At 36.2% G+C, this 19163-nt stretch overlaps 1 protein-coding gene across 3 annotated transcripts in view; it reads right to left on the bottom strand.

Moving 5' to 3' along the window:
• The window catches only part of LOC121390115 (guanine nucleotide-binding protein subunit beta), a 52798-nt gene extending 44336 nt beyond the window's left edge, over nt 1–8462 (bottom strand). For 2 of the 3 annotated variants that reach the window (XM_041521845.1, XM_041521843.1), the window contains exons 1-2: nt 8327–8462; nt 1883–2009 (exon numbers count right to left, since the gene is read on the bottom strand). The gene's annotated coding sequence lies outside the window, so the exon portion shown is untranslated. Of the gene's footprint in view, nt 1–1882; nt 2010–8012; nt 8157–8326 lie in introns of those variants that run through there. The other variant, XM_041521844.1, reaches the window with a different exon arrangement.
• Between the last annotated feature and the right edge of the window lie 10701 nt (nt 8463–19163).

Consider the following 19163-nt stretch of genomic DNA (forward strand, 5'->3'; position numbering starts at 1 on the left):
GTAGACTCGTTAACTAGCAGAATGACAGTGGTGTGACGTCACTAATGATAGGTTTAGTACTATAATTTGTGATGTAACAAACGAAGCATCATCTCCTAGGAGAATATCGCAAATTATAGTGCCAGCGACATCTCCAACAAAAGCCTTTAATCGATGATAAATTATTTTCTTCAATCATTCAGGTTTTCAAACACAGTACAAACATTTATGAAAATGTTTTTCAATCAAAAACAAAATATGGGGACATTCACAATAAATCCAATTTTCCACCTGAAAATGAAAGCCACAAAAAATGTCAGCAACTTCTTGATTTCGATTTAGAATCAGTTCACAAAACAGTTAAACCTTTTTATTATACATCATTCCTAGATTGTTCTTGCTGACATTGCTCCCGGATTGTTCTTGCAGGGTTTCTGCCAGAGGGTAAACGGGTATGGCGCCATTTTTTTTTTTTAAGTTTGAAAAGGAGTAATTAATTTTGTCAAAAGCTGATCATTTTCTTAACCCTAATCCTAAACTTAATACATTTTCTTTCTGGAGAAGGCTGTGTGCTGTGGTTGCCGTACTTGATATTTAGGGTCAAACTAAGAGGTCGGCTTATACAAGGAGTCGGCTAATACACAGCAATATACTGTGTTTAAAAGTTTTAAAATGTTTTCCTATGTGGTAGTCCCATCGACAACTGACATGGTACAGCTAGGACACCTTTTATTCTCAGCTTGCAGGGTGTCTGCCAGAGGGTAAAATGGGTATGGCGCCATACACAATTTTTTTTTGCAGATTAATTTTCTTATCATTAATGTATGATTTTCTTAACCCTAACCCTAAACATAACCCATTTTCTTTTTGAGGAAGGCCTTCCATACCCCCTGTTGACTGTGGTTGCATTCATTCTATAGTGCCATACAAAAAATTTCTTTCTGGCAGAAACACTGGCTTGGGAAACTTGTTTCAACACTGGTATCCAGACATTGAATTTCAGGATTTTTTTTAAAGGATTCCACCGGAATAGTAAACATTGTTTAATGATATAGATATTTTAAGATTCCATTTCAGGATTTTACTCTTGCGACACAAAAATGGAATTCTTTTAAGCTTGCAATCCTGCAAAATTCAGTCTCATCAATATTACACTCTTCAAAAAAAGTAAGGGAACTCTTAATAAGAATTTACATTTGCCAAAATTGTAAGGTATATTAGCTGTGGGGAATGGTTATATGATAATGGCGAATTAATTGGGCAAACTTTACAACCGGTAGTTCAGTATTACAGTAGGTTTTATGACCAACGAAAATTTTGAAGGACGATTGGGGTCAGAAGTGAAGGGTTTTTTTTATCTGTAAATCGCAAATTCAAACAATAAAAATGACTAAAAACTAAAAATTAACAACTGTATGATCAACAGAATGAAAAGGATTGAAAGAAATAATGTTCCAGTGATCAATCGACCTTCCCGGAAATTGTCAAAATTGAGAATGACACCCCACGTACACGCAAACTATGGAATGTGTTTCGGTGTGTTGATAAACAGACCTGAACGTTCTTTACTAGGATGTCTGTGGTCAAAACGTATGTTCCGTCTAATAGTTGATATTAACATTAATATTTCAGGTTCCCCTACTTTTTTTGAAGAGTATATTTTAAAATCTTCCATATTTAATAAACAACATCCAAAGGTTCATGAAAGACATCAATTTACTTGCATTAGACAAATGGTATTGCTTTGTAGCTCATGTTGCAAAAGCAGGACTTGAAATAGCGGCCTGCGAAAAGCAGTAAATTTTTTAGACCCAGTAGGTTTCCTAAAACTATATGTCAAAATTATGAAATATTGGACATCCAAGAGGTAAAGATTAATAAATGTGATCCAAGGTAATCTTACCAGGATCCAGGAGAAGCCAACGTGGCCGTCAAGCACACCCCAATTCTTGTTTCACAAAATATCCACAATCCGAGAATATCCACAACACTGCGACATTCGGTAGCTAATGCATCATTCCTCTTGATGCCTGAAACAAAAGCAAAAGTTATGAATGCTTTTACAAAATATATTCTGGGCAATTCTCTTGCTGTTTATTAAAAATAACTGCTCAGTGTTTAAAATGTTTAATTAAAAATTGAATACAACAAATTGATTTCATTATTAAGTCACCTAAAAACCAAATGAAAAATTATGTCATCTGTACATATAAACATATCATCAACTATTTGGAAAAAAAATTTATCAATCTGCTTGTAAAATTTGTCAAATGGCCAAATTAGTTGGGGGGGGGGGGGGGGGGGGGAAGAGAGAGAGAGAGAGAGAGAGAGAGAGAGAGAGAGAGAGAGAGAGAGAGAGAGAGAGAGATGTGACCATAAATAGGGCAGCCTATATTAATCTGCATATGAGAATTTCACATTTTTACTACCATTTGGCAATACTTGACACTATAGAAAAATGATGAAAACAATCAGAACATCCAAAACTTGGAAACAGAAAACTTTTTTTTTGTAAAAGACTGAATGACATTCACATCAAATATATAAAATATATGAATAACGTGGGAACAATGTAAAAGTGTAAAAATTAACCAAACAATGTAAACTTTTATTTAATAGGATACAAAATATTAGTGTTGTACGGTTATGGCTAATGGCTAAATATCCAAGTTCAGGGCCCCGTTCCACGAAGCGATCTTATCCCTAAGATTACCGTAGGCCCATAAGTTGATCTTAGGGCTAAGATCGCTTCGTGGAATGGAGCCCTGGAATGCTTTTTAATATATTTTTTAAATTGTAAGCTAGTGCATTTGTCAAACTCTGATTTCTGGTAGATGTAACTTAATTCATTAGCATAACTAATAAAAGCTGAAGATCTATATCCTTTAATGGCACTAGGAGAGGAATCAACTAGCCCACTACCAACTCCCCCCAATCTGTTTAGTCAACTCTTCCCACTACCTGGTCAACTCGACCCAAATGAATTTTACTATTTTATAATGTAATTAAATCTGCTGTGTCTAGATGTACAGCTTTATGGGCTCTATACAATACATTGGTTTCAATGCACTTGCTATCTAGGTCAGTTGAAATGCTAACTGGCTGACGAGATCAACTTTTGGGTTGGCTTCAAGTTTCTCGATTTGAGCATGCACTGAACTTAATCTTAAACTGCTTCAATTGTTAAATCTATTACAATTTTCTGTTTCTAATAAATTCATCCATGGCAAACAGTATATAAATTTATATCACATAAATAAAAAAGCTAAAATGATGTTTATATTTGCTGATGACCAATATTAGAATTTATGATATATATATATATCACTCACCACTAAACAAATTTCTCAACGGATTTAGAATCCACGAGATCAATCCCGAGGGATACAAAATCCATGGAATTCTGCAGATCTGCTAGAGATTCTCATCCATATTGTAAGAAGGTATGATTGTGGTACTGCAGTGTCAAAATCAAATCAAGTTCCGAATTCTGTATTGTACCATACATAACCGATTCACTATGGTACAGTACTGGTGGTTGCATTCAACTGAAGAACACGAGTACAAAATCAAGTAAAGGTTGCTCACTCACTGTTCATACTATCCACATTGTAATCAAACGTGCAAAATGGAGACTTGATTATTAAATAATGCATTACAGTGTGGTAATTTCAACAATTACGTACCACCCCATGATGGACCATGGGATGTTACAAATGTTATGGGGGAGAGGAGAGGTTGTTTGTCAAGATTACTTACCGGCAACGTCTTTAAAACAATGTGATTTTTTTTAAAGCATAAACTAAATACCACCCACCTCCCTCATGTCTTCATTTCAAGTTCATTATGGAGTAAAAACTAAACAATTTCATTGTTTCAGATTATTTATTTAATCCAGCAACATAAGCCATGTATAATGTTATGATGGTTACAACACATGCATGAATGATACAAAAAGAGTAGAGTAGCTAGCAACATTTTAAGCTTGGCGAGTAAAATATTTTGGTCTACTAGCCAAAGAAGAGTAAGGTATAAAAACGAGCATAGAGAACTGTTACTGTAAGTAAATACAATTTTACAAATAGTAATAATCAGATATGATGCCTAAAAGGGATATAGAGCTTAAAAACACTAAGATTTGTGGGTGGGAGTGGAGGCAGGATATTCATATTTACAAAATATACTTAAATGCAGCATTTGACAACTTGGTAATAGTAGTTACTTACTAGCCCAACATTGAATATCACTAGACATGGCAGTGGGGCTATCATAATCTAGAAACCCTGAGTGCAAGTTCAAAACATTTAAACCCATAATCACTAGTAAGGCACCCATGGTCCATTTTGTTTTTATTACATACCCTCAAATTATTTTCTTGCAGAAAGTTTGACTGTTTATTTTTATAGCAATAAATGTTTGAAACACTTATGTTTTATTATATTTAGTTATCAATTAAAAACTATGACCTTTGCTCCTGATACAATCTTTCATATAGCTGTGCAAATATATGCCACGTTATCATTTTCTGTGATGTTGGATCATGAATCGCTCAATTTGCCTACAAGCAGTCCATTGCAATTTGATGTGTAATAATTAATTAGTTGTTAAAATGTACTGGTTATAATGAATAAACAGCCATTAATGTATCAGTTAGATTGTTAATTTTATATTCTATTCTTGAAACGAAAGGGAATTAACGAAAAGGAAGTTGTAGTGATGTTCCAATGATCAATTTTAATTTAAAAAATTTATCGGTGTGGATCCATCAATGTGATGATCGAATGTGTGGGAAAATGTTAACAGTAATTGTTCCCCAGTTTAAATGATAGAATTGATGTAAATATACTGAGGTTGGGGTTTGTTTTCATGTGTACATAAACCAAAAATGATACTAAATATTAGTTATTATTACAAGTAAAATGAGTGATTTGTAGGATCTATCCCGGTGAACACAACAATATGCAGTGCTTATGGTTTGATGCGAGCAATTTTGCTCTCGCTCGCGTGTGCTCGCGCAAAACGATTCCCACGTGGGCGAAAAACTGCTCGCGTTATCACACGTAGACATCGCTTATCTATTTACTCCAAAAATACTGTGAACTAGCACCACTGAAAATTTAAAATAGCTACCGGTCTATAGAAATGTTTGACTTATTTCTATGTTTTGCAAGCTGTTTATTGATTGGTCAGCGAGACCCGAGCATGGGAGAATGTCGATAATTGGACTGAGTATAAAGGTCAAGGATTTGTTTCCTGATTTGCTCGATTTTACAAATGGCCCATATGCTGTCATTCGGAATGTCTCGCGCGATTCTGTTGTCAGCCGAGAGCCGCCCGTTGGTTGCGTTCGGTTTTTGTCGGAAATTGTTAACCTACGGACATTGACGACCGAGTATTGGATAACGTCAGTGTCGAAAAGTTGTATACGCGAATATATTTCGATTTACAATTTTCGAATCGATATGTCTAAAGAAATCCAAGGTAATTCTGTGCAACTAAGTACTTTTCTGAAGTGGTCCGTAGGTGATGTGATTTCTTGGAACAGCGAAACCAAACGCGGACGGGAAATGGTCGTCAGGATTTCGTGCAAGTTGTGCGGAAAACATGTGGATAAAATAAAAAAGGACTCGAAAATCCGTGGCCAAATTCAAAAAGAGGTAGAAGTGTTTGCCACAGGAACGACAAATGTGAAGAAGCATGCTACTGACAAGCATTTGGGCAGTGCAGCACATCGTGTGGCTATAGATTACGAACATTTATTGGGTGATGAAGATTGTATAGTGGGCGATACTCCTATACCGTCAGCATCTACACCACGAAGCCAACCGGCAATTGACATTTCATTAAACCAAGCATCCAGAGACGCATACAAGAAATTATTAAAAACTGCATACCAAATAGCAGTTGATGGCTTGCCACTCCGTACGTTTACGTCATTTATTCAAGTTCAAAAAGAAAACGGTGTACAGTTAATTTCGGGTAAGTCAGCCTGCAATATTATAGTGAGGTGTCCACTTTTCGTGCCCTTACGCATTCATCAACAATTTCTACAAAACAATACAACACTAAATAAGACAGGTTTACTAACCTTACAAATTGACCATTTATCATTTATTTACAGCAGGATAATGAACTTTTAAAGTAGGATTTATAAATATGTTTTTAAAGTTATTCAACACTGTAGAAGAACTGTCATTTTAATATCCAACTGAATAATAACAACCGATCTTGGATTTAATTTCATTAAAAAAAATTCTACCAACTAATAAAATGAAGAAAAAATCATAACTAATTAACAGACTTCTCCTCAATCTAGATATCTTGGATCTTTATTAAGTACAATTATTTCACCTCTGTTTCACTTTTATTTTGCTATAAATCACATACCTTTAATGACTTGATATTTCTTTTAATTATAGATATAAATCTAACAACAGGGCATATATCTTTTTGGGTTTTTTATATAATATACATAGAGAGAGCAATTGCTCTCCATCATCATTTCAGAAGAGCAGTTTATTGCTCGCCATCAATTTTCAAACCATAAGCACTGAATATGTGGTTATAATGCAACTCATTCTTATGTGTATATAATTCTAACCTATTGTGTAAGTTGATTGATTGGTGCAAACCGATTATAATCAATGATGAAATTCTAATCCCACACCGATTTTGTAGCAGCAATGTGTAACTTTGGGAAATTCAGTCATTAGAATTGTTTGTATTTCTTCATCAGGTTCGGTGTTCATTTGGAAATGTTCTGAATTGCACATACAATTGGACTTCCTTTCCCCTGTTCAAAAGCCCCTAATAGTATCAGACACTAGTGTGTTTTGGACCGTCTCCAACACTGTTGCATGCTTTCCTGGAGCAAAGTGTCAGACTTGCGTACCCCGTAATTTTTGTTATTGTGGACACACTTGCGAGGTCATCCAATTCAAAACAATTATTCAACACTATCTTCTGACCCGAAAGTGAAAGTTGACTCCCAAAACATCAAAGATGGCGAATGTCATGGTCCAACGAGAGTGAATCATGTTTCACATGGAATAAATCAATATCCACGTAAATACAGCAAATACATTTGATATTTTTCCTAACTGTAAATGCGAATGTTTATATTTATTGTTGTAACAATGAAATATTTATATATTATTTTGAGGTGGTAATATTGCCTGGGCTTACCCTGTCCATTTCCAAATTATACAATCATGTAGCCATTTGATATTTTTTAAACATGGTGGCTACAGCATTTATATTTTTTTTCCTGTGAGGTATGTTATTGAGGTTGTTAAAATTACTTAAGCTTTGAAGCCAGGAATGGTCGACAGGTTTTCTGGGGTTTTTTTACTTTTTTTTGTGTAAATAGATATCTGTTCTCATTATTTTCAATTACTATAACCTACATATAATCTTAATGTTCCAATTCTTAGTCAAGAACGGTATACCCTCAATGAAAATATGGACTGAACTAAATTCTTCAAATTTTGCATCATTAAGTTATGCCTAATCCTAGTGTTGTACACAAAAACAAATATTTGCTTAGAAACAATGTCAATGTCTTTTTTGAAAGATCAAGTGGCTATTAAGTAAATATCCCCTTGTATCACTAGGAATAATGGTCTCTCACCCTGTGGAAACTATACATTTTAGTAATTTTTCTTACTATGCCAAAACCAACCATAAGAAGCTACAATAAGCACTGATACATAATAAATAAGTTAAAAGTAACAATGTATTCCTTGTAGATCTGGGAAAAGCAATAACACAACACAAATATTGCTAAATAAAATGGCCGACAATGAAGTCTGCATAATTGATCAGTATGAAAATATGCCGGTCGACTCGCCATCTTGAATATGTTGACACAACTCGCGTGACGTCCACTACTAAACAAAATGCACACACAATATGCGGATGATAGGAACGTCGGGTGGTAATATAGACTGAATTATAGCAAAAGAATGTAATTTAATTAGTAATAAGTGCAAGTATGGTGTAAAATTGAAAAAAATCGACAATACACAACTCACTTCCTTTGTCGGCTTCTGCACATTACCGGATGACTGAAAACAACGATTCGGTTTCACATGCAATACAATCGCAAAAGCGCAAACGAACGCCTTTTCTGTCAGTTTAGAGTTTAAACTGTTTACACGGCTACCCGACTGTCAGATTGTTAAAACGAGTAACAGAAATTGAGGTCACAAGAAAGAGACTGGGGCCTACTGCATTTGCATACAGCCATGGCAAATGACAGGCGTCAGACGACAGAAAATCAAGATGAAAACCAGGCAATTATAAGGCTTTTTAAGCAACAACTGGGGCTTGAAGATCATCTACTCACCTGCCGATTATTGTATGTTTAGTGTACATCCACACAATTGTATCATATATATCACTTCGACACCCTTTACACACATAAATCAGACAGTTTCCCAACAAAGTCTACGCTTATCATCAACGACAAGGGTGCGGCGCCCCTGATCTTGGAATAAGGAGCCCCACTGTAAATCAGTACGCATGCGCCGCCGTTCGCATTGACGTTGTGTTCGATATCGATCGAAGAAGTGCAATTCTTTTGAAGAAAACGATACTAATATTATTAAATAAACGATTTTCATTTTATATTTTAAAGGCTTTTATTTTTAGTATACTTTTTTAATTTCTCGACGTCAAAGCATATGTTAATTTTAACTTATTTATTCCACCGTAAAACATGTTGGCGGAAATAGTATTTTGTAGCCTAACTTAATTTTTTTGCATTTCTTTAATTACACTCTAATTACAGTAATAAAATACTCTAAATGAAGGTTATTAATAATACACGAGCGGGTAGAATTACTTTATTTTAATTCTAGAGTGAGAGCAAGGAAATAAGGCCTATGTCAAAGCTAACCCGTCCACTGAAGTTAGCACTACTGGAAAAGGTGTATTCAGGAGGAAAGCGCTCGCGAACAATTTCACTGATACCTATTTATTGTGCTCTGTCCTTTTAGATAGTAGGTGTAAAGACCAGTCTAGCGAATTACCTCGAGCGCTCGCCTTCCTGAACACCCCTATGCAATCTACCTGTGCAGGGGTGTCGGAAGTAAATTAAATATTGGGGAGGCGGATGTCGACCGAGCGAAGCGAGCGAGTGCTAGTGGGGTCCGGGGGCATGCTCCCCCGAAAAAAATTTGAATTCTAGATGCCATTTCCTGCATTCTGCTGCATTTAAGATACAACTTTAATAGGTATCTCATACATATTTTTGTAGCAAAAGTACTGGTAAAAAAGCATATTTAACTGATAATTTTATGACAATGAAAAAGTTTGATTTGTATGAGGTCTCACCATCTGTACCCTTTTCTTTGACATATTTGGAAGTGTGCAAAATGCAAATACCATTTTACATGTGTGTAAACTGTTTTAGAATGTATTACAAAATAATAAACAAATAACATAGTACAGTCCGTTGTTGCTGTATTGAATCACCTTATAAAGTGATGAAAACATGGGCCAAGTGACATAACTCAATTTAGCTTTTAAATTATAACTGTCCTCCTACACATCAATACAAGTTACTAAATGATAGCCTATATCATTTAGTAGCTTGGCCTGGGCTTTGACTCAAATTACATCATCTAATTAAAATGTTATTAACAAGATAATCACTACATTGCACAGGGTGCTTGTAATGTTTACCCAAATCATGTCCCGATCCCGACCGTACACCCAAAAATTAAAGGTTTTTTGTGGTTGTTGTTGTTTTTTCCAAATATTGGGGCGGCGGCCGCCGCCCCTGCCGCCCCAGTTCCGACGCCACTGCTATGACTTGAAAAATTTAACCGTGCAAACGTAGGCATAAAGTTAAAAGTTAAAGTTTGGTTTTGTTTAACGACACCACTGTAGCACATTGATTTATTAATCATCGGCTATTGGATGTCAAACATTTGACTACTCTGACAGTCTTAGAGAGGAAGCCCACAACGTTTAGTAGCAAGGGATCTTTTATTCGCACCATCCCACAGACATGATAGTACATGCCACGGCCTTTAATATACCAACGAAAAATAGCCCAATGGGCTCATCGACGGGATCGATCCTAGGCCAATCGCGCATCAAGCGAGCGCTTTATTACTGGTCTACTGTTTGTGTTTAGGCCTACATAGTCTAATATTGTTGTCAGTGTGCCTTTAAATAGGCCAGTTGTAGGTGTCCCCTTTAAATGTTACATCCTCCCCCATCCCTAACACCCCCACCCCCACCCCCACCGGGAATGTTTTTTTTGGGGGTTTTTACGTGTTTTCATTAGAACAAAATCAAGCACGTCTGTCGTGGGCACAACCTGTGACTTATTTAGAGACTTCTGACCATCATTGTTTCCTTCTCTCAATATTATCAGTCTACATGTACCGCTTAATCAGGACTGACTATCACAACAATGTTGTTTATTGTGATTGTATAAGAGGTCCCCTGCGCGTGCTGTAACCTCACCGTGGTGAAGGGGTGTAACATTGTCTTTGAGAATGGCCAATACAGCACAAATTGAAATTTAGAGTAAAAGTCAGTATCTATCTGTGATATTTGTGTTTTTGCACAGTTCTTTACACTGTGTTTTTATTTAGATCTTGAATTTTTATATTGATGTTGATCATCACTTTATTTGTTTGCATTATCATAGTTTGACACCCAATAGCCGATGTATTTTTCGTGCTGGGGTGTCGTTAAACATTCATTCATTCATGTATAAGAGGTAAGAAGTAGATCGGTTTGTTAATTGCAGTGTTACTGGTGTTCATTATAATTTACGCTTCGTTACCCACGCATTGAGACCGGCCTCGATGACGTTGTGGTTAGTGGGTTCGGATCCCAGTCGAGGCATGGGATTTTTAATCCAGATAACGACTCCAAACTTTGACTGAGTGCTCCGCAAGGCTCAATGGGTAGGTGTAAACCACTTGCACCGACCAGTGATCCATAATTAGTTCAACAAAGGCCATGGTTTGTGCTATCCTGCCTGTGGAAAGCGCAAATAAAAGATCCCTTGCTGCCTGTCGTAAAATAGTAGCCTATGTGGCGACAGCGGGTTTCCTCTAAAAAAAAAAAAACCCCAAAACCCAGAATGACCATATGTTTGACGTCCAATAGCCGATGATAAGAAAAAAAAATCAATGTGCTCTAGTGGCGTCGTTAAATAAGACAAACTTTTTTTTATCCACGCATTGAGATGGACGCAACATCTTGATCGGTACGTCAAAACAAAGTAGGTTTTTTATTATTTGAGAAGGGGAATTTCAATATTTTCAAAATAAATAGCACAGAAGGGGTATATTGTCTTTGAAAGAAGAGTTAAAGTTTGTTTTGTTTAATGAAGCCACTTAAGAACATTGATTTATTAACCATCGGCTATTAGATGTAAAGCATTTGGTAATTTTCATTTGTTGTCTTGAGAGGTAAGAAACCCGCCCAAAATTTTATTAGCAGCAAGGGATCTTTAAAATGCACATATCACGAGGCACACTGGTTGAAGCGGAATAATGGCTCCCTCGCGGAGATTCGATCCTGCAACCAATGTACCTTGGGCGAGCGCTCTATCAACTGAGCTGGATCCATTTTTATTTGAATTTGACAAGAACACGTTACGTAGGCTATCTGATATATATATATAATATATGAAATATAAAAGCACTTTATTTCGTACATTAACTTACAGTAGCATTACCATACCAACTGCAACACTGACAAATTTATATTTCTTTTTAAAAATGAAAACATGACTGTATCTAGCCTTACATAAATATGGGTCATTTGGAAAAAAAAAATAATAATAATAATAATAATCATAATAATAATAATAAATAGAAATTTAAATTCAGGGTAACACTGGATTTTTTCCAGCTGGACAAAAAGGGGCATTTTTTTATGTTTTGGGGGTGGGAGCAACTACATCTCTGCCTACACACAATCTACTTACAACTATATATAATAATAATTAATCGTAATAACTTCAAAAATAGTTTTTTAACTCTGAATTAATTATTTAATATTCAAAATACCTTCATAACAGTTGTCTCGAAAAACGTATATTTTGTTATATTTCCAAAACCATTTTTATTGTTTCTCCTGTTATATATAGAAAGAAAGTATACAGTATCGAAAAAATTATTTGGCCGTTTGTCGTGTCGTATAATATTACAAAATGGTTTTTTCTTGGTGAAACTTCCATCTTTGCCTCGCGAAGCTTTCAGAACTCGATTAGATATGAATTTTATCGTAGTTATGGGGGTTTATCAATGTAGGCTATCGTTATGATGAACCTCTTGCACACATGTGCTTCCAATGACGTGTATGTTCACTTGTTCTGATATATGTCAAAACATATGCCCACGAATGGCGTGCATGATAACGGAATTACTTTGGAAAATAATATTTGGTTGAGAGAGAGAGAGAGAGAGAGAGAGAGAGAGAGAGAGAGAGAGAGAGAGAGAGAGAGAGAGAGAGAGAGAGAGAGAGGAGAGAGAAATAAAGAGAGAGAGACAGAGAGAGAGAGGAGAGGGAGACATATAGAAACAGAGAGACACAGAGAGAGAGAGAGAGAGAGAGAGAGAGAGGAGGGGGAGAGAGAGGAGGGGGAGAGAGAGAGAGAGAGAAGGACGGACGGACGGGCGGGCGGGCGGATCGATGGATGGATGGATGGATAGACAGGTAGGTAGGTAGATACGTAGGTAGATAGGTAGGTAGGTACGTAGGCAGGTACGCAGGTAAAGTAGATAGGTATATAGGTAGGTAGGTAGGTAGGTAGGTAAGTAGGTAGGTATACATACATACATACAGACAGAGAGACAGACAGACAGTCAGGTAGACAGAGAGACATATATATATATATATATATATATATATAGAGAGAGAGAGAGAGAGAGAGAGAGAGAGAGAGAGAGAGAGAGAGAGAGAGAGAGAGAGAGAGAGAGAGAGAGAGAGACAGACAGACAGACAGACAGACAGACAGACAGACAGACATATATATATATATAGTATATGATATATATAAAATGCATAAATAAATAAATTATAACTTGTTCAGAAACAACAACAACAACAATAACAACAACAACACATACATACACAGACACTAATAAACACAAATTACCAGCACTGTGGTAGTATATTATTTTCGTGCATAAACTCATCAAAGGTCCGTGTACGGAGTTGTCCTGGAAACGTAATTACGAAACCTGGTCACCGTCGTCACATAGGCCATTCTAATAATTTTTATTGATCAACATCTATATATTTTTTTTTCTGTTTCAATTTCTCGCTCTAGCCAGTATACCACGATATAAGGCCGTGGTATATGCTATTCTGTCTGTGAGATGGTGCATATATAAGATCCCTTGCTACTAATGAGGAAACAATTATACAAACTTAAAGAAAATTCTCTTCTTAACCGTTTAAGGTGTTTTAGAATATTAACTACTTAGTTGCCCCCCCCCCCCCCCCCCCAAACAAACAAACAAAAATCCTAGCTACGGCCCTGATATGTCGCAATTACCGAATGTTTGACATCCAATAGCCGATGATTAATAAATCAATGTGCTCTAGTGGTGTCGTTAAACAAAACACTTCTTCTTGTTCATTCATTCATTCATTCGTTCATTTATTCATTCATGAGGCCAAATTTTAAATCACTACTAAAGTGGTTATGCCTGTAAACATTGTTTTTACAGAGATTTACCGTGTGTATGAATGTCACTACTTTTAACATTGACTGTCAGTAACACGATTAACTTCCTGATACGTGACACAGTGAACGAACGTTTTAGTTGCAGTCAATATTTGCTGTTACTGGTTTGCATTTAATGTGTTCCCTAATATTTCATTTCTTTTCATCAGCAGGACAAAAAAAAAGTTAATATTTTGGGACTCAATTGTAGGGGCAAAGACGTCAACGACCGCCGCAGATTGAGTCCGAACAAAAAAATAGACAATATGCGTTTGATCGAGAAGTTTTAGGCCGGATTGGAGGGGTGGGGGTGGGGGGGGGGGGTATGTGGGGGGTGGGGGGTGGGGTGGGGGTGGGGGGGCTGGGTTTTTTGTCCTCTTTATAAATATTTATAAGTCTTGCCCACCCCCACCCCCCACCCCAAACATGAGACTGTGCCCCTCCACTAGAGTTTGTGCCCACCCACCCCCTCCAGATATCATTCTCCTGTTCAACTTTTCATATTTATCGCAGTCTGTTTAAAGTTTATTTTAGTTTAACAACACTACTAGAGCACATTGAATGTCAAACATTTGGTAATTATGACTCGTAGTCACCAGAGGAAACCCACTACATTTTTCCATTAGCAGCAAGGGATCTTTTATATGGACTTTCCCGAAGGAAGGAAATGGTTTATTTAACAACGCTCTCAACACATTTTATTCACGTTTATATGGCGTCGGACATACAGATATTGAGGGAAGAAAGGCCGTGATATGTACTACCCTGTCTGTGGGATGATGCATATAAAAGATCTCTTGCTGCTAATCGAAAAGAGTAGCCCTTGAAGTGGCGATAGCGGGTTTCCACTCTCAATATCTGTGTGGTCCATGGAAACAAACTCAAACCTAAACATATTTACATCTATCCCATCATCTAAACTGGAGGAACTATTACAGGTAACATTTATCCACATCACATCGGAGGAGCAAAACCGATCGATTTTCGATTATAATCGATCACTGGGACATCATTAATGGAAGTAATTTAATGTGCACGTTCAGAGCAAGGTGTTGTAGCGCACTCCTGTCCTGGGCGCCGGTTCTGACGTAAGCCAGTAATTTCCCCCAAGATATAACCGGCTTTCGTAAAATGGACGTCTTTTATTTAGCATTTTCAGTATTCCTTTCTTGGTGTGAAAAAAAATGCAGCGTACGTTTTACTGTTACACTAATTAATTGCCCACCACGTGGTGTAAATATCGCACCAACGCACTGAAGCGTGGGTAAACGCGATATATTTCCACTAACATGTTGATTACACACAATGTACACACGTAATCCAGTATGGTGTTTTACAGCCTTGTCGCCATAGGACCCGTGAAATTAATCTTAGATTACCTTGTAGTCGAAACACACACACACACACACTAAAAAATACTGCGTATTATTGTATAATAGACCTACTGGCATGACAGGCTTTGGGTTTGTAAAAACTAGTATTATAAAAGTTTTAAGGAAGTCTAGGGTTTTAACGTATTTTATATAGGCCTACCAACATCTTCTATCATATCACATTTATCTATCGTTAGGCTCAGTGAAAAAAAGAAGAAAAAAAAGAAAAAAGTTTGATTTATAGAGGCATGTTCCGAACAATGACCGGTCGCAACGCTAGCGTTTATGAACTATTTGACTGGTCCCCGATGTGGTCATTTGGTTTAACGAAAACCAGTCATGAAATATTGGTTAGAAGGGAAATTCCATTCTCTCTGTGTACTGAAGAGAGGGAGTGGGGGAGGGGGGTCGATCCTACAATCCGTCGCACATTATGCGACCGCTGCTGAAGAGATTCATTCGTACTCTCTCTCTCTCTCTCTCTCCTCTCTCTCTCTCTCTCTCTCCCTTCCTTTCTCGGTCTCTGTCTGTCTGTCTGTCTGTCTCTGTCTCTGTCTCTGTCTCTGTCTCTCTCTCTTGTGTTTATTAGTGTTTGTGTATGTATGTTGTTGTTATTGTTGCTGTTGTTTATGAACAAGTTATAATTTATTTATGTATTTTATCTATATCATATACTATATATATATATATATATATATCTATATATATATATATATATAATATATATATATATATATATATATATGTATGTATATATATATATATATATATGTATGTATATATATATATGTATATATATATATATATATATATATATATATGTATGTATGTATATATACATATATATTATATATATATATATATACATATATACATATATATATACATATATACATATATATATATATATATATACATATATATATATATATACATATATTATATATATATATATATATATATATATATATATATATATATATATATATATATCTATATATATATATAGATATATATATATATATATATATATATATATATATATATATATTATATATATATATATATATATATATATATATGTATATATATACACACACAGTAGAATCTCATTGGCTTGAACGCCCAACGGTCGAACCTCCCGGTATTCTCGAATCAAGAACAATGTCCCGATTTTTTTCTTTATTAAACCCTTTTATTTTGGTGCTGATTGGTCGAATACCCCTGGGGTCGAACAGAAGCTTTCTCTCGAACCAGTTTATTGATCTAAACTGTAAAATTTAACATATTTAGCTCGAACGACAAAGTCTATCCGAAGAAATACAAAAAATTATTTATGTATGAATTTTTCATCAATCCTTACACATCAGTCACAAAGTTATTATAAATTCGGAAGTGGAACAAATTAACCCTAGATCATATGCCGGCTTATCATGTTCTTTATTTAGCACCTATCGGTAATTATCTTTCTAGTACAGACAATTGTACTAGGATAATCGTTAACTGAATGAACCTTGCATGTAACACCAATCAATTGGTGAGCCTAGGCAGGCCTCGCCGGTTTCCTTTAATCATTTTAATCGCTACTCTACGCATGAGCGTCGCCATATTTTGTTTTTAACTTGAAATACAGGAGAGATCAATGTAATGTAGTGACTGCAACAATAACAGGTAAAGGGCCTCCGCCTGTGCTTCATGCACTTTCATTTTTTCTCAACGTTGTCAATATGTCGCAAAAGATTCTACAACAGCATAATAAAGAACGATTTTTTTATTTAATAAATATTTATAAATACAGACTACATGTACCAGTGTGTGTGTTATTTGTTTATTTAACAAATATATTCTCATCTGACTCATCAAAATTTGACGGCGACTTCGTTACTCACGAGTCAATCGGACCATCTCGCTCAAGCCAGTTTTACGGAAATATGCGAGGTGTTCCGATTGGTTTTTGTGTCGGAGAAGCACCCGACAACGGCCAAATGCATGGTTCGAACTACCCGATGGGTCGAACAGACTTTGATGCACCGACAGTGTTCGAGCCAATGAGATTCTACTGTATATATATATATATATATATGTATCTATGTATGTCTGTCTGTCTGTCTCTCTCTCTCTCTCTCTCTCTCTCTCTCTCTCTCTCTCTCTCTCTCTCTCTCCCTCTCTCTCTCTCTCTCTCTCTTGTTTTTTCTTTCTCTCTCTTTCTCTGTTATTCTGTGAGGATATCTATATATATATATATATATATATATATATATATATATATATATATATATAATTATTATTATTATTTTTTTAATACGAAAACGTGTCCTTTCAATTTATTAGTGCCGAAGAACGCATTGTATTACTACACTGTGATGGTTTGTTTGTTTGTTTTTCCCACAACACCCTCTACCCCTACCCCCAATTATTTTAGGCTATGTCGCCCGGCCATGTTAGGCTACTTGTCGCAACGCGAGCGCTCCATCGCCGAGTTACAACGTGATCCCTATTCTTTAAATCGGATCAATATGTGATTTGAAACACTCCGTGCATCAAGGTGAATGTTTATTATCAAGCCGACTCTTCCGTTCTTAGTGCAAATGCGATCAATACGAAAACAGCGATAATGATTTCCAGACCTGTTTCATACTTAAGACTTACAATTGGGCATTTAACAATAAATAAAGAAATAAAAAAATAAAGAAACAAACAAATACATACACACATACATACACACATACATACATACATACATACATACACAAATAAATAAATTATTACATAAATAAATAATACAATAAAATAATACAAAAGCATGCTTAAATAAAGTTACACTCTAGCAGAGTCGGGACAGTTGCCTTCCCCACCGAAAACCCAATAACACGCCCCCCCCCCCCCCCCCCCCCCCCACTTGCCCCGCCACCCCTCCAAAAATGTTCCCAATTTTAGTTTTAAAGTGACCTTTTTGTAGATACACCACTTCATTAATTTTTACCAGCTCCCCACCTCCAGTCCTTGTTAGCAATCCCGAGAAACTTTTACCTTTTCGCTTATTAATAACATTAAAAAGGTTCCTGTGTAATATCCCACTAAATAGGTGCTCCCCCCCCCCCCCCCCAATACAAAATCCTGCATACGCCACTTGGTACCGTTTTCGGTCATTCAACCACTTACATAAGGTTTGAGGGGCAAGGGGTTATTAAAAATGCCTTATGTCTAGATTCAAAATGGGTTAGACAGTGTGGATAAAAAACAAAGAGTCTAACTGAAAACATATAAACCCTTTAGCAAAATTTATGTCTGCATTGAAACGATATTTTAAAACGTGTTTTTTTTTCTTGTTTGTGTGGCTAGACAGTCTGCTTGGTATGAATGCGATATAATAATAATTATTATTATTATTGATAAATAATCTGGTGTTTTATCTATATGTCCCAGGGCCATTAGTCTTGACGACTGAAAAACGAGATTCGCTAAACGCCCACCACATCGCCCTACTTCGATATATTGATCAACATGTCCGGGTGGTTGTTAGAATAATGTTATATTGGATAATACTGACAGAAGGAAAGAAGAGGAAGACGAAGAATAAGAAGGGAAGAAGACGAAAGTTTAACGACACCACTAGAGCTAATTGATTTATTAATCATCGACTGTTGGATGTCAAACATTTTGTAATTTTGCGGTATAGTCTTAGAGAGGAAACCCGCTACATTTTTTTTCCAGTAGTAGCAAGGGATCTTTTTATGTGCACCATCACACAGACAGGATAGCACATACAACGGTCTTTGATATACCAGTCATGGTGCACTGGCTGGAAAGAGAAATAGCCCAATGGGTTCCACCGACGGGGATCGATCCTAGACCAACCGCGTATCAGGAGAGCGCTTTACCAGTGAGCTACATCCCGCCCAGGAGAAGATAAAGAAGGAAGAAAGAAAGAAGAAGAGAAGACGAAGGAGAAAGAAAACAGGAAGGAAGGAAGGAATATGTTATTTAGCCACGCACTCAACACATTTAATTACGGTTATATGGCATCGGACATACTGGTTATTGAATTATTGGGTGATAATAATAGAAGGGAAGAAGATGAAGAAGAGAAGAAGAAAATTAGGAAG

This window comes from Gigantopelta aegis, chromosome 15 (genome assembly GCF_016097555.1).
Source record: "Gigantopelta aegis isolate Gae_Host chromosome 15, Gae_host_genome, whole genome shotgun sequence".
Classification (NCBI taxonomy): Eukaryota; Metazoa; Mollusca; class Gastropoda; order Neomphalida; family Peltospiridae; genus Gigantopelta; species Gigantopelta aegis.